Source organism: Aquila chrysaetos, chromosome 2 (assembly GCF_900496995.4).
Source record: "Aquila chrysaetos chrysaetos chromosome 2, bAquChr1.4, whole genome shotgun sequence".
Taxonomy (NCBI): domain Eukaryota; kingdom Metazoa; phylum Chordata; class Aves; order Accipitriformes; family Accipitridae; genus Aquila; species Aquila chrysaetos.
The window spans coordinates 5,507,205-5,521,184 of NC_044005.1; the positions used below are offsets into that span (position 1 = coordinate 5,507,205).

Genomic DNA, 13,980 nt, shown 5'->3' on the forward strand with positions numbered 1-13,980 from the left:
AGACCAAAGGTTTTATTCTGAGAAACTCTGCCAGCAATTTTTTTTAATTTTTTTTTTTCCACGTGAACACCGGACGGCCTATTCTCCACGAAGCCCAAATAATTCCCAGCCACATAATTAAAAAAGAAAAAAAAAATTCCCAAATTAAACATTTTTGTCATACTTCGAAAGTCAGCCTCAGACCCGGGAAATGGCGCTAACCCGGCGGCTGCCAAAACAATCAGCCCCTGTTGTCAGTAGGGGGACATTCTCCCCAACCAACCGCCTGAACAACAAGTCCACTGAGCAAAATGTGCAAAAAATTCTCAATTAGTTGTCTTTATTTAGTGAACACTATGGGGTCCTCAACGGCGCTATAGAATTATGGCAGGAAAGCTGAGCTCTTCAGTGGCTTATTAGCATTCTCCGAGGGTTGGAGTGCTGCTGGTAGCAGACTGGTGCCTCCAAGAGCTGGTGGTGGGACCCCGGCACTCCTTCGGTTTTGTCCTTTTGTCCTTCCCAGCCAGCAGGAAGTACAGCCCCATGGCCGGGGTATTCTGGGATACCTTCATCCCATTCACCTCTCGCAGGACCGGCAGCGCCCGTGCCTTTGTCAGTGGCCGTGAGCATCCTTCTCGCCTGGGAAGCAAAAGCTCCGGGTTTGCCTTTCTTAAAAAAAAAAAAAAAAAAAAAAAAAGCCAACACGTTTAGAAAGTGGGTTTTCTCCCTCCTCCCTCCTCTCCCCACCAGCTTTCCCAAATGAACATTGCCGTCAATGGGCCGGGGTCGAAGAAGCTAAATGTTATGCTGCCGTCCTATTAAATTACATCAGATGTTATCGACACCCCGCTTCGACGTTAGAGCAAAAGAAGGCAAATAGGGGTAAATAGAAGTATCTCCCCGTCCAATTCTTATCTTAATTTAAATGTAAAGTGAATTTTTTTTTTTAATAAAAGGGGGGGGGGAAAAAAGAAGTTGGTTAGCAAGTGCTAGAAATGTCTTTTCTGAGAAAGAGGGTATTTGCTGCTTTAGGGAAAACACTATCATTGACTAAATTAACAAGTTGTCTTATCAACTGCCATAAGCCTTGAAGTCTAATTAATTTAGTACTGATCAATAGCCTTGAATGAAGCATTGATTTCTGCAGCTTTCCAGGGCTGCAGCAGAAACACATTCTCTGCTCCGTGCACACTTCTCTCATAGGATCCATGCATTTGTGCTATCAACGTTTATTTCCCCCTCTTCAATGTCCAGCAAGCATTTTAGGAATTAATTTTCGTGGGAGAGTTGATTTTTTAAATTATTTTGAAGAAAGAAAGTGGCACGACAGGGGGTCCTGGGAAATGTACTTCTCTCTTCTTTGAGTAATATTCTGCTATAAAAATCTCTACCTAGGAGGAAAAGGATTCAGCAGTAGATCATGAAATGGCTTAAAGCTTGGCAGAACTGTAGAGAAATCAGTGGGGCTTTCCTCATTCATGCCCACCAAAGGATTGATTTCTTGAACACATACGATGGATTGAGCAGTAGGACCCTGCTCTGCTTTCAAGATAGACACCTACAGCTCTCTGAATAGCGTGTTAAAAAAGTTACAGCATCAACCCAAACCAAGGAGCCCTCCACAGTCATTAGAATAAAGAGCAGTCTCTAAACACGAACGGATGAGCCTGAAATTAAAATTGCTCAACTGGTGTGGGCATATTCAAGCTGCTGTCAACAGACGTGCCATGGCAGCCCGTGGAAAACACGGTCCTCGACACTTCCATGGGGGCAGGTGAGACTTAGAGGACAGTGGCTTAAATTTCTTGGGAAGGAAAAGGAGACACCGAAGGAGCGCACAGTGTTGATGAAGAAGCTGTCAGAAGCTCCGTCTTGGTGGCGATGGCTTCAGACCCAAAGTGGTGTGTCCACACTACACCAGGATGCGCAAACCCACCGACTCAAGTCCCCGTGGGTGGAGGAGGCATCATCAGCTGTGACTCTTTTGTGCCATCCTTGCCCCGGGTGGATGCGGGCTGGTGTCCCCCAGGGAAATGGGCTCATTATTTGTGTCTGCAAGCCTGGGGAGGGGGAGAGCATCCCATCTGGCAGGATGAAGCCTTGGGGTTAAATTCTGCCCTGGGCTACGTCCCCGCAACACCCGCTGCTGACGGTGCTCTGCCTTTGGCACCGCAGCCCGGAGCCAGAGCGTGGGGCTTCCTCGGTTTGTCAAAAAACACTCACACCCAAATCTGCCAGGACAAAATGAAGGAAAAAGCTGAATTCGGAAGGCGGAGTTGCCTATCTTGCATCTGCAGGGAAGCGCTTTGACAGCCTTTCAGAGCTGCTGGTGTGTAAGAGAGATGAGAATCAGGCCTTAAATGCTTACAAATTAGCTTAGATTCCAAACCTGTGCTAGCAGGAGTCATCAAGCATTTGGACAGGTCTCCTCCAAACCCTTCACCTCCACCACCCTGCCTGGCCAAGACACATCATTCACTTTATTTATTCGACGCATTCTCCTAGGGAGAAAGCTACACAAAACCGATTCCCGTGGAAAAAAAAAAGGAAAAAAAAAAAGTCACAATAGTAAAAATTCAAAACTACAGAAGAATTACATTTCACCTTTACAAAATTTGGCCCTTTTAACTTAAGGTTAAAAAAAACAAACCCAAACCCTACAACCATAAAAACCCCACCACAAAAGTCCCTCTCCTAGTCTGTTTGGGGGCCTCCATGAGTTTCCATAGCACTTTACAAAAGATCTTTATTGAAGAAAAGATTGGACAAACTTTCCTTATATGTGTGGCCCTAGTCATTAATTGCCCCTGTCTTCTTTACCAAGGCCTTATTCCTATGTAAATACCCTTGCATAATGTTACAGGCTATTGTCAGGCCAGCGCCAGTCAGTCGCCACTTATATGCATTTTTATTTCAATCCGCTGCGCGGAGAATGAAAAGATGTCTGGACTTAAGCTGTTTACCAACTGGGCCAAAGCTGCAGTGTGGAAGAACTGAAGAAAGCACCAGGCAACTGCAGGAACAGACTTTGACAATGCAAGCAGCCATTTTCAGTTGAGTTATTAACCTACCCTGAAACTCTTCTAATCTATGCCTTTTTTAAAGAACAAATGTACTGAACCAAACATGAATGAGCCAGGACTATTAAGAGAGAAATCCTCTAAAGGACTATTGAGCACAACATAGGTTTGTAATCATTTTGTCTCAGTTGCCTGCTACCAACATTATCAATGATGAAAATGCTTGCTCAGTTGTGGGGGATTGTCTCGTAATTAAATGACAGCGCTGTACTGTAAAAGAACATGCAGAAACACAGGAGATACCGAGGGCTTTCAAACGAGCCGCTCGGAGAAAGGAGTAGGAATGGGGATGGATTACAAACCAGCTTGAAAAACTGAATTAAGGACATTGGGATCTTCCTTTTAAAACGCAAGCACATTTTTAGGCTCGTTGGGGAAGGGAAAGTTGTTAAAATGGGTTCTCGCGAGCAGAATCCTTCAGATAAAAAGGAGCAAAAGTATGCAGAGGGAGTTCTTCCTCCTTTAGGTTGAAAAAAAGGACAAAAATGGAAAATCATATCCTCACATACGCTCGCCGAAAAAGAAAAAAACTTATAAGTTTGCTTCAGGCTACATCTTTGTAGTGACTTAATGGCACTACAATCTACATAGTGTAGTATTAGCCTTAAGAAACTCTTGACTATTTGCATGCATATTAGAATCCAATGAGAGCTTAATAAGTGCATATATATGACAGAGGAAACATCTCATTGCATAGTTAAAGCTACAAAAAAACATTGAGGGAGGCAAAGTCTCAAGTTAATTACCATTACAATGCAATCAAGTACAGCAGTCATAGCTGAAATCCTTTTCTATTAAGACCGCTAGGCTCAACCTTGTCTCTGCAGGTCAGCTCCGGCACAGATAACCTTTCCAGCAGACAAATACATGTAAAATTGGCTCATCTAATTAAAAGCTCAGGGAGGTGTAGAAAAATACCAGCACATTGAGGCTGAGCAAATCACAGAGTACCCCCTCCAGCTGGATGAAGCTACAATATGTGGCTGCTGTTTGTTCTGGAAGGAAACTGAGTCACTTACCATTTCAATAGGTTAATCAATTGACAATTAAATGGAGAAATTGGTTAACTCCGCAACAATTAACATGACACTCTATTAAGTACACTTTCTAATTGCCACAGCTGCAAGTGAAAATTAACGTCTGTGTCAAAGCGGCTGCACAAGGTTGTGCTGTTTCTGGTCGTGGTAAGGTAATAAAAGTAGCTTTAAAAGCCTGGTATTCGTTTTAGACCCTTAAGCACAGTGGGGAAAGGGTACGGTGCTGAGCTCTGTGGTTAGCTACGGACGGTCTCATATGTTTATTGTGTGTATATATATACACACCCATAGGCGTACTAATACACGTTTGTGCACGTCGGTGTGTACGTACATATACACATATCCCTAGTATAATGCATATCCCTTTGAAACAACATTTAAAATCAATTATAAGCTTCTTTGAGTATTAAAGGTCTATAAAACACATATATAGTGGGTGTGTGATTAAGGGTATACATGGAGAGACACATAATTACCCCCCTACTCAAAGGATAAGAAGGAAATAAAAGAAACCAAATGGTCTGATGTCTGTAGAAATGGCACTTTGATGGCAATTCAGAAAGGTTCTGGTTTTGAATAAAGATTTAGTTGTGGTGAATGCCTGGCCAGGAATCAGAGCAGACATCAGCTGAGCCTAGGCCCTCCTGAAGTCGGTGGAAACATCGTCTTTGCTTTTCTCAGGACAGAAATATTTGGTTTACAGCAAAAGGTGCTGAGCTGCTGTCCTGCGGGTTCAGTTCTCAACTCCTCTGTGCAGCTCCTGAATGCTTTGCTAGAAGAACAAGCAGGGTATAAAATACCCGCGCCTTCCAGGGACAGTGCTCCTTGCTTCAGAAATGCTGGTGGTGGATACCTGCTTCTCCCACGCAGTCTTACGGACTCTGTGTTCCGAGTGGGTGTTCAGCAGGGCAGGGCTGTCTCTCGCGGCACCGCAGTGGCCGTTGTGCACAGCTCTCAGGTTGTTTTGCAATACAAATAATCAGTGGATTCTTCATTTGGTTACCTTTAACCTCTGTTCATTCACAGTGGGAAACCAGCAATCCCAACATCCACCAGATCCCTTCTTCTGGTCAAAACAGAGATTTGGGATGTGGAGGAGGTGCTGTTCTGGAGGAGCACAGAAATCGGGCAACAAGCCCCATCCTCATTTCGGTGACTTTTCTGGTGCTCGCAAATCTGCAGGAATGACGTTGCCTCTTTTTGGGTGTTTAGGGAAATCTGTTATCTTGTGGATCCAGCATTCTGATGGACCGCCTGTATCACACGTAGGTGGTGGAGGACAGGAGTGCGGCACAACCTTACCTTTTACTGCTGCTTTCTATCTGCTTTCTGTGGGTTGGTAGGATGGAAGGTGTTACAAACAAAGCCAGCCAGCTAATGCTGGCAATAACCTGTTTCCTACAAAGAGATATATGGGGTGCCTGTATGGGACCCCAATAGGAGAAGCCCTACAGAGACTTGCAAGGACATGGTCAGGTTTGCCCGGAGTAAATTCTATTACTTCTGAGCTCTGCTGTGAAAGAAGCAAAGCTGTAAATCCTCAAAGCTAATAGTGCTATAATAGTAATTGTTTTGTTTAGGGTTTTTTTTTTTTTTGACCAAAAAAACCCAAGGAAAGACAAAAGGTTACATCAGTAGCTGTTGTTCAGAAACCAAACCATGAGAATTACAGATTTCTGCAATAGGATGAATTAAGCTAAAAGCCATATTAAGCAGTATTGCACATCTGCTGCATTTTTTAATTCCGTATGTGTCCTTTCTGTCTGAAAGTGCTTATTGTTAAACTTGTTGTTCGGCTAATTGATAAAATCAAGCACCAATATTTTAACTCAGCCTGAATTCTCAACAGGCTGCAGAACTCCTTCCAGTTTGGCTTTCCAGAAACCCGTATCTGATGACAGGACTGAATTTTGCTAGGACAGCCTATTAGCTGCTTCATTTCCCGGCGATGGAGAATTTAGATTTGTAACAGACAGAAAAGCCAAAGGGACGGCGTCTGGTTTTTCCTCCATGAACAAAGTCTGTTGCGGCAGCGGGGTGGAGAACAAGGTCTGCCAGGCTTCGGCGTCCAACCTTGGAGTACCTGCAGCCGCAGGAGAGGACGCCGTGGGAAACAGCGTGGATGTCTGATGTGCACCGAGATGTGTCATTTGAAGGGCCTGCTCGGCTGGCAGCTAACCAGAGAGCCCAGCAGCGCTGGTGGCAGCGGTTCAGGCTAAATAAATAGTGAGGAGCGAGAGATCAGGGTGAAATCCCGACTTGGAGGAGTCTGCTGTTGGCTTTGCCGGGCCAGCACTCCTGCGCCGAAAAAACGCCCTTCCTCCTCGGAGAAACAGGCTGAGCGGAGGGTGCAGATCTTTGGTGCAACACCTGGAAAAGCAGGAAAACCAAGAGTTTTCCCCTTTTTGCCGTGGCAGAGTTTCTGCTGTCACCCCTGCCCGAGTCGAGGGGAGGTTTGTCCCCTAGTGCCGTGGGTGTCATTGAACATATACTTCTAATTGCAGCTGCTTTCGCTCTAATTATAGCTCCGTTTGGTTAGGATTTTCCTCCAATCCCTCATTTCCCCTAAAGCAAACACCAGAGCACCAGAGTTGTAACCCCAGTGGGGACATTTATTAATAACCCCCTTGGCAAATAGGGAAAAAAATCATTACGCTGTATTAGGCGCTAAAATATTTTCCCACTGCAAAGGCTAATTGATAAAACCAAGCAGACATTATGGGGCAATTAATGTTAAGATGAAAATAAACACGAGAGCAAAACAAAAACAGGCTGATGGAGAGTATTTTTTTCTGGCTTCGAGGCGTTTCTTGTGAGTTGGAAATGAGATGCTGGTAAGTAATCTGAGATTACCTGCCTTCAGTAGAAAAGGAGAGAATAAATGGGGAATTGAAAGAAAGGATTCTTGCACACCTCTTCCAGTGAGAGTGGTTACAACTCTTAAGGGGGTTTGCATGTCTTTCAAAAAAGCCTTTTATTTTGAAATTTTCTATCAACTTTTCCTCTCCTGTGGCTGGAATTGGCTTTTTTCCCCGTCCCTAGAACAGCACCAAATTCTGCACTTCACTGTAAAAGTTGCCCAACATAATCTAAATGAATTTGCAGCCCTAGAGAAAAATCCATAATGTTGTCATTTTAAATAATTACAAAAGGGAAAAAGAGAAAAATGGTGATTTATCATCTGAACAATTCCCTGCTTCAGATTTCGAATTTGTATGAAGGCTCTAGCAAGGAAAGATGTTCAGGGAAAAACAAAATCTGGCAAAACTCTGAACTTGTTCTGGAGGGATTATCTTTTTATTTGTTATTTGTACAGCGTCGAACACCTTCGATCTTACCCTATGTCCGGGACTCCCAGCTGGTAGCTGCTAGTACAAACCAAACAGTGAATGACCGGTGAAGAAGAACACACTGGTCCAGACACGCAGTCCATGCACTAACTCAGCAGGACGGGGAAGGAGATAATGAAGACACAGACAAACAAGACACTTCCTACCTGATATTTTATTCATTCATCAAACAATATTACCTATTCCCACCCATGCAGGCAGGGGGAATTTTGCGGGGCTGATTAAAAGCAAGCAGAAGTGAAAAAGCAAAATAAATTCTTTGCTAACCAGCAGTTTTTATTTTAATTACATTTGTAAATTTTTACTTATTTTAGGTTGGTAAGGCTCTCTAGCAGCTGAGAGTGCAGTGCAAGTCCTGTCTAAAGAGGAGGGGTATGCAGGAATTCCTTCACTTTATTCTTACCTGTCTGGGATTCAAAAAAAGTCACAATAGCACAGTTTTTAAACAAGAATAAAAATGGTTGGATGCATCCTATCCCTGTTTGAGGATTGCACATAGGCTGATAGAGAGGACTTGTCGCCTGTATATCACAGCAGAGTTTTTTGGGTGTTTCTTGGGAAAATTCCTCCCACGTCTGCTGAGGCAAGCCACGTCATCTTCTAATGTTAGGAGGACTCCAGTGGGTATTGTGGGTCAGCTCTGGAGGTTGTTGTACTGCCAAGCAAGTCCTGAGGGACCTGTCCGTGCTGCATCGAAGGTGGGGCAGGACCTTTTAACCAGGCACTTCTTGACCCCTAATGAGCAGCTGGCCATTCATGGAGTTAGCTGCCTGAAGGTAAACTGCGATTTAAAAGAAGGTCCTTCTTTAACACGCTATGTTCAGAAGGGGCTGGCGTATCCTCAGGCTGCCTGAAGGCAAATGCATCTGCCCATTTACCTGTAACACAGCTGAGATTACGCTTTGCTTCCTATCCCACATCGGGGACGACGGTTCATGGTGGGTTGTCGTCTGAAGATTCTAAGGCACGTAGTTGCTCACCATCCTTTTGTTCACCTTTCACATAGGGGCTGTGGTCCCACTTTGAACATCTGGACTGGTGGCCGCAGCTGCATTCCCTGGGAGGAGAAGCCCACGTGGAGAACCAGGGGCAAAGCTGAAGGCGGGATTGAAATCTTCACTCCATATGTGCTGGTCCAGCATCGAGGGGACGACGTGGCAGCAGCTTGTCCCAACTCTGCTCACTTTAGAAGGGAGTTTGGGGCTCTCCCAGGTCCTCCTCATTCATTTTGTGGACCCAAATCGTCACTTACACAGAGGTCAGCTTGCGGGTGAGTGTTAAAAGAGACTCCTGGTTGTATTGATGGTATCAGCTGGACTCTGTTGTTATGTGGCCTCAGACACTCTGGATTTTCAGGGGATGGGGTACGACAAGTGTCAGGACAAGGTGGGAGAAAAGGAATAAATGGGGCATAGATATTCCTCCTACCAAATCAGTTGCAAATTAGCCATCCCAGTGTGTCATCCTAGATATGGACTGTGAAGAACCAAGGATCAGGGATTAGAGATTTTGCTTCATTTAGACATCTACAACTTGGATGAGATCTTAGCCCATATGGTTGGGGAAAAAAATTGAAACTATAACGTCAAAACCTCAGAAAATAAATAGCCAAAAGCTCTTTGCCGGTTTTAAAATAAAGAAAGAAGCCAAAGGGGAATCTTTTGTGTCAGGGAATGGAGAAACTAAGAGGGGGGCAGGGACCCACTGGGTGTTTTGAGGTGTTGGGGAGCAGCAGTGCTGACGGCCCGGGGTGACCCCTCAGTCTCCGTCAGGCAGGGAGCTCCACTCCTGGCTGGGTGTGCTAGTCCCACCGCACCTCTCCCGGGCTCCCACCATCCCAAAAAGCAGAGAAAGAGCAAGGTGCTATGAAAGATGCCTAATACTAGCTGAGCTTGGAGTCACACCAACGTAGCTTTGCTCCTCCTGAACCCCAGATTAGTGCCAGCACACATCTCTGTGCACCTTACCACCAGTTTGGAGCCATGATCTGGCCCCTGGGGCCAGGTACCTGCCTCCTCAAACTGACCCACCACACATTGCAAGAGCTCTAAAGTAAGAGATGCATGGTTAAGCGTGTTCTTAATTCCCCCTTCATGTTGACGGATCCATTTAGATACAGCCTTTTGATCACCAGGCTTTCTCCCCAGTCTCCTTCTCCTTTCTTACTCCCAAGAGCTCCTATCAATGCTTATTACACACCCGTGTTCTTTCTTTTCCTTTTCCCTGTACATTTGCAATGCTGTGGCCTTCATGCTGCCCTTCACTGTTGCTCAGCCCTCCTCATTCAAATCTGGAGACTTTCTCCCCCTCTTCTGCCTGGGATCTTCAACAAGACCTGGAAGGAGTAATTGCACAGAAAACGCCCATGCTCTGCTGCTGCTTTTGCTGTACAAAAGTACAGCTTTGAATGTGAGGACCCTTTCAACTCTGTCTATAATAAAGGCAGCACATTTCCCAAGTTAGAAATTACCACAGCTCTCGTTCAGACCTCCATCACTTGAGCTCCAGACAGAAACCAGTGTGGTTAAGGGAAGGCCATACATTTCTTAGTCTCTCCTGTAGCTCTGCTACTAATTCTTAGTTGGGACTCACACCTTGTCTTAACATACGTTGCTCTCTTCTGAGAGCTTGCTGTAATTTTTTCCCCTTCCCAGTTTGTGGCCCAGCTATCCATCCTTTCTTTTCCCACTTAGGACATTTCTCCAGACTGCATCTTCAGGAGACAGGAGTTTCCATCCCAGTGCTCTCCCACCACTCCTGAGCAGCTTCAGGCTTTGTTCCAACTATAACAATGAACCTGCCCCGTGTTCACTTGTGGGGGACATTCCTCGGTGCCCACAGGGAGCTTTTGGGTCAATAATAAGACAAGCCCAAGAATGAGACCTCATCCCATGCACGAGCACAGGAAACTCAATGTGAACTTAAGAAAACCCATTTTTGCCACGAGGGTGGTTGACCACTGGATCAGGCTGCCCAGAGAGGCTGTGGAGTCTGCATCCGTGCAGATATTCAAAACCAGGCTGGACGCGGTCTTGGGCAGCCCGCTGTAGCTAGCCCTGCCTGATCCGCTCTTGGATGACCCTGCCAACCTTAACGCTTCTGTGATCCTGTGAACCTCACTCCTTGGATTTTTTTTTTCCTTTCCTCCCAGTCTCTCCTTGCTAGTTCTCACCGCTTTCTCCCACTCCTGGCTTTTCTGTTTCATCTGGCTCCTGCTGGAAGCTCTGCCTCCCCTCTTTCTCCTCCACTGCTTACCTCCTGCCACTTTCAGGCCTTGTGGACATCAATTCACTTTTGCTTTTGCTGCCTATTTTTTCCTGCGATCTTCCCAGCTTCGATGTACTTCAGAGCAAAGTATGGAGGACCTAAGCAAGACCAAGAAAAGATACACATTATCACAAACATAATTTTTTATGTGGAAATGGTGCTCAATAGTTAATACATAGCAGTCACACTTGGACTCCCAAAAGGCGCTCCCTTTCAAAATCGGTGGCCAGTATATACTCTAATGTGATATATATGTGCCATTACACCCCTTACGTGAGAGTCAGCTTCAGAAAATAGCCAAAGGTCTGGAGTGGAGTTTCGGGGCAGTGACTGGTGCTCCCTTGCCCCATGTCTGAGCTCGTCCCCCGCGGTCCCAGACATGGAGGGAGCACTGTGGTGGTGCAAAGTCACGCTGGCCGCAGGTGAGAGTGCCCTGCTGAGGGCTGGGGACAGGACGAGGGCACCCGCATTTCATCTGACCATCTCTCTACATATGGAGCGGGGATATTTGGGTTGCTCGGTTTGTGCCTGGGACCTGAACCAAGTACCGCTTAAGGATGCTAATAGAAGTGGATGAGTTTATTTAGCCAAGCTATTAGTATTTTGGGGTATTTCTGTGCTACCTTATCACCTCAAAAAGAGGCTGACTGCTTAAAATGCTCAATATTTAGAAAAGCTTGTTTCCTCTCTCCTGCCTTATGTTATTGGTGTGGAATATTCTCTTCTTAAGCACACTGCAATAATATTAGGTAATTACTTAGCTCATTTTTCTATACGGGTTTTGGTAATTCATAATTGTCTCAGAGCTGAGAAAATGTTTCCTTTAAGAAGGTTAAACAAAGAGTTTATTGACATTAGTGAAGATTGGTTAAAGAAAACATTATTAAATAAAGGGAGCTTTATTTAAACACTAAATTAATCATTTAAAGGCAAATTAGAGGTCGTAACTCCTCCTAAATAAATAATGTTAAACAATAATTAGATATCCATTTTAGATTACAGGCAAGCACTTGGGTTCAGTGGGCTGAAAAACAAGTTTCTTCTCATCTCTTCAAATTTGTTCAATATACATAATTAAAGCGAATCACTGCCCCGCTTAAATTTTCCATTCTGAGATTAAAAAAAGATTCTGTTTGTAACTGTGTGTCATATTCGCCATTAGATGATAAAACATCTTTAAAGCTTCACTTTCATATAAACAGAAGAAAAGATGAGAGCATCCAGAGAGATCCCCGGCAGTGGAAATCGATTCTCCTAAGCTACTGGTTACAGTTATCAATCTTATCAAACAGGCCGATGCATGAGTGCCCTCAGCCACTTTGATTTGTATGATCTCTCTTTGCCAGAGTTAACCTTTCCGACGTTACGGCGTGTGCAATATGCACTATCTGGGCTATAATTACACTCCCTTTCATTAGCGCTCTTAGTCATCTCTTAAGTGTGAGATAAAATTAAAGAAACCGTCCTCCTTTCTCATTTCATTACAGTTTTTTATTTCGTTTCATTTTATTTTATTTTATTTTAGGCCCCGAGTAGTTTCATTTGCGGTTTCCTACGAATACGAACCAACCTTCCCCCTTATCATCCGCTTTCAAAGAGGGATTCAGGACAGGGAGTCACAAACGCAGCATCTCGCATCTCGCTACCGCTGGGTTTGCATTAGGCCTCCTCAAAATGACGATGGCTGTTGAGCGTTGACAGGAACCATACCACCGTCCTCCAGACCTTTTCGTGGGCTTTGCTAGCCCCAGTGCCAGCCGCCTTAATAAAAAGCACTGGGAATTTTTGTCTGCTGTGATACAAGTGTTAAGGAGTTAGATTAATGAAATCTGACGTTAGCGCTGATAAATAATGACACCACCGAAAGCAACCTCGGCGGTGGATGGCAACATCAAAAAGCACAGCAGATTTCACTCTCTATTAAGGGATTGTCCTGTAAGGAAGCAGAGACGGTGGCGAGGGGAAAGCTGGATGGTCTGGCAATATTTTACATGAATCTCCCATCGGTGAGCGAGGTTTTTTTTGCACCGAGTTGCCACTCTGCTTCTGCGTTTGCCACGTTTGATTTTAGGCTGATACCGGCAACGGAGAACGCTGTCGAAATGACGCCGTGTTGTAGACGTCGTGCTTGCGTGAGCGAATATTGCATGGCTAATGTCATCCCTAATTGCACACTCCGCGTTAGCTTTGGCTACAGTTGTTTTCCATACCTCTGCCTGGCACGCAGGCTCCTGTTCATTCGTTTTTCATTACTGGGACTAAGTGGAATATGACTTTGCATTGTGCTAGAACATATATTTCACCTATTTTCTTGCTGCTTCCTTTTCTTTTATTTTAAAATGAAAATGGCTGATGCTAGAGATATTTTTAACCCCTGCATACGTTATCTCACGCCTCACACAAATCTTCAGAGTCCGCAACAGTGGTAGGGATTGCAGATTTCATTTAAATCCATGTTCTAGGAAGAATAACCTCGCAGGGAAAAGTTGTTTTGTACAACCCCGATATCTCTCATTAGCTAGCGAACACAAAGGAACGGAACAGGACTTTTCTGATTATTTTAGTGTTTTTTTTCCCTTAACTACTGAATTTACACACAAAAAGAAAGGCACTTTGTATTTAAGGTTAATCAAGTTTCAGTACAATTTTTTACAAACTGGAATCACACTAATCTTTTTTTTCTTGCTCTAATGTGTGGCTGTTGAAATCCTTAGCTGTGATAAATTAAGCTACTTATTAATCTAATTATCGTACATTCATCCTAGAAACTTTCATGTGACTTGAAAAGGCTATTCAACCTTTTCCCTCCCCTCCTAGAAAGGGCTCAACCTTGCACCAATTAAGATCATTCTGAAGTAATGCTTTAAAAAAGCTTTCTTTAATCACCCAGTGGAACATGGGCTGATGGTAAGCAAACTAAAAGCTGTGAGAAAAGTTTACCTTACCTTTAAGTCTGAACATTTTGAATTGGAAGAGGAAGGTATTCCTCTCTTCCTCCTCTTCTCTGCTCTCCTAAATAAGTCCATGAAATTATTTAGCAAGAAAAGTTGTTAATGAAATCGCTGGCTTTTCTCTGAGCATAGCAAAGGACAAGATGGGAAGATGTACTCGAACAAAACCCATGAAGTCTAATTCAGTATTGGGATAATGGGAATTTTTGGCTCCCAGAGTATATATTAACCATTTGGATTTTATAGGTATTGTTTTGTTTTAAAGCCTTATCTAGCGATATGAAAACATCCTGATACCAAAGGATCCAAAGGATTA

The 13,980-nt window shown here is 44.3% G+C and overlaps 1 long non-coding RNA gene across 3 annotated transcripts in view; it reads left to right on the forward strand.

Moving 5' to 3' along the window:
- LOC115351300 overlaps positions 1-13,980 on the forward strand; it is a 101,065-nt gene that overhangs the window by 49,661 nt on the left and 37,424 nt on the right. For all 3 annotated transcript variants that reach the window (XR_003926764.1, XR_003926763.1, XR_003926762.1), the window contains exon 2: positions 8,453-8,716. This is a non-coding gene — a long non-coding RNA (uncharacterized LOC115351300). The remainder of the gene's footprint in view (positions 1-8,452; positions 8,717-13,980) is intronic.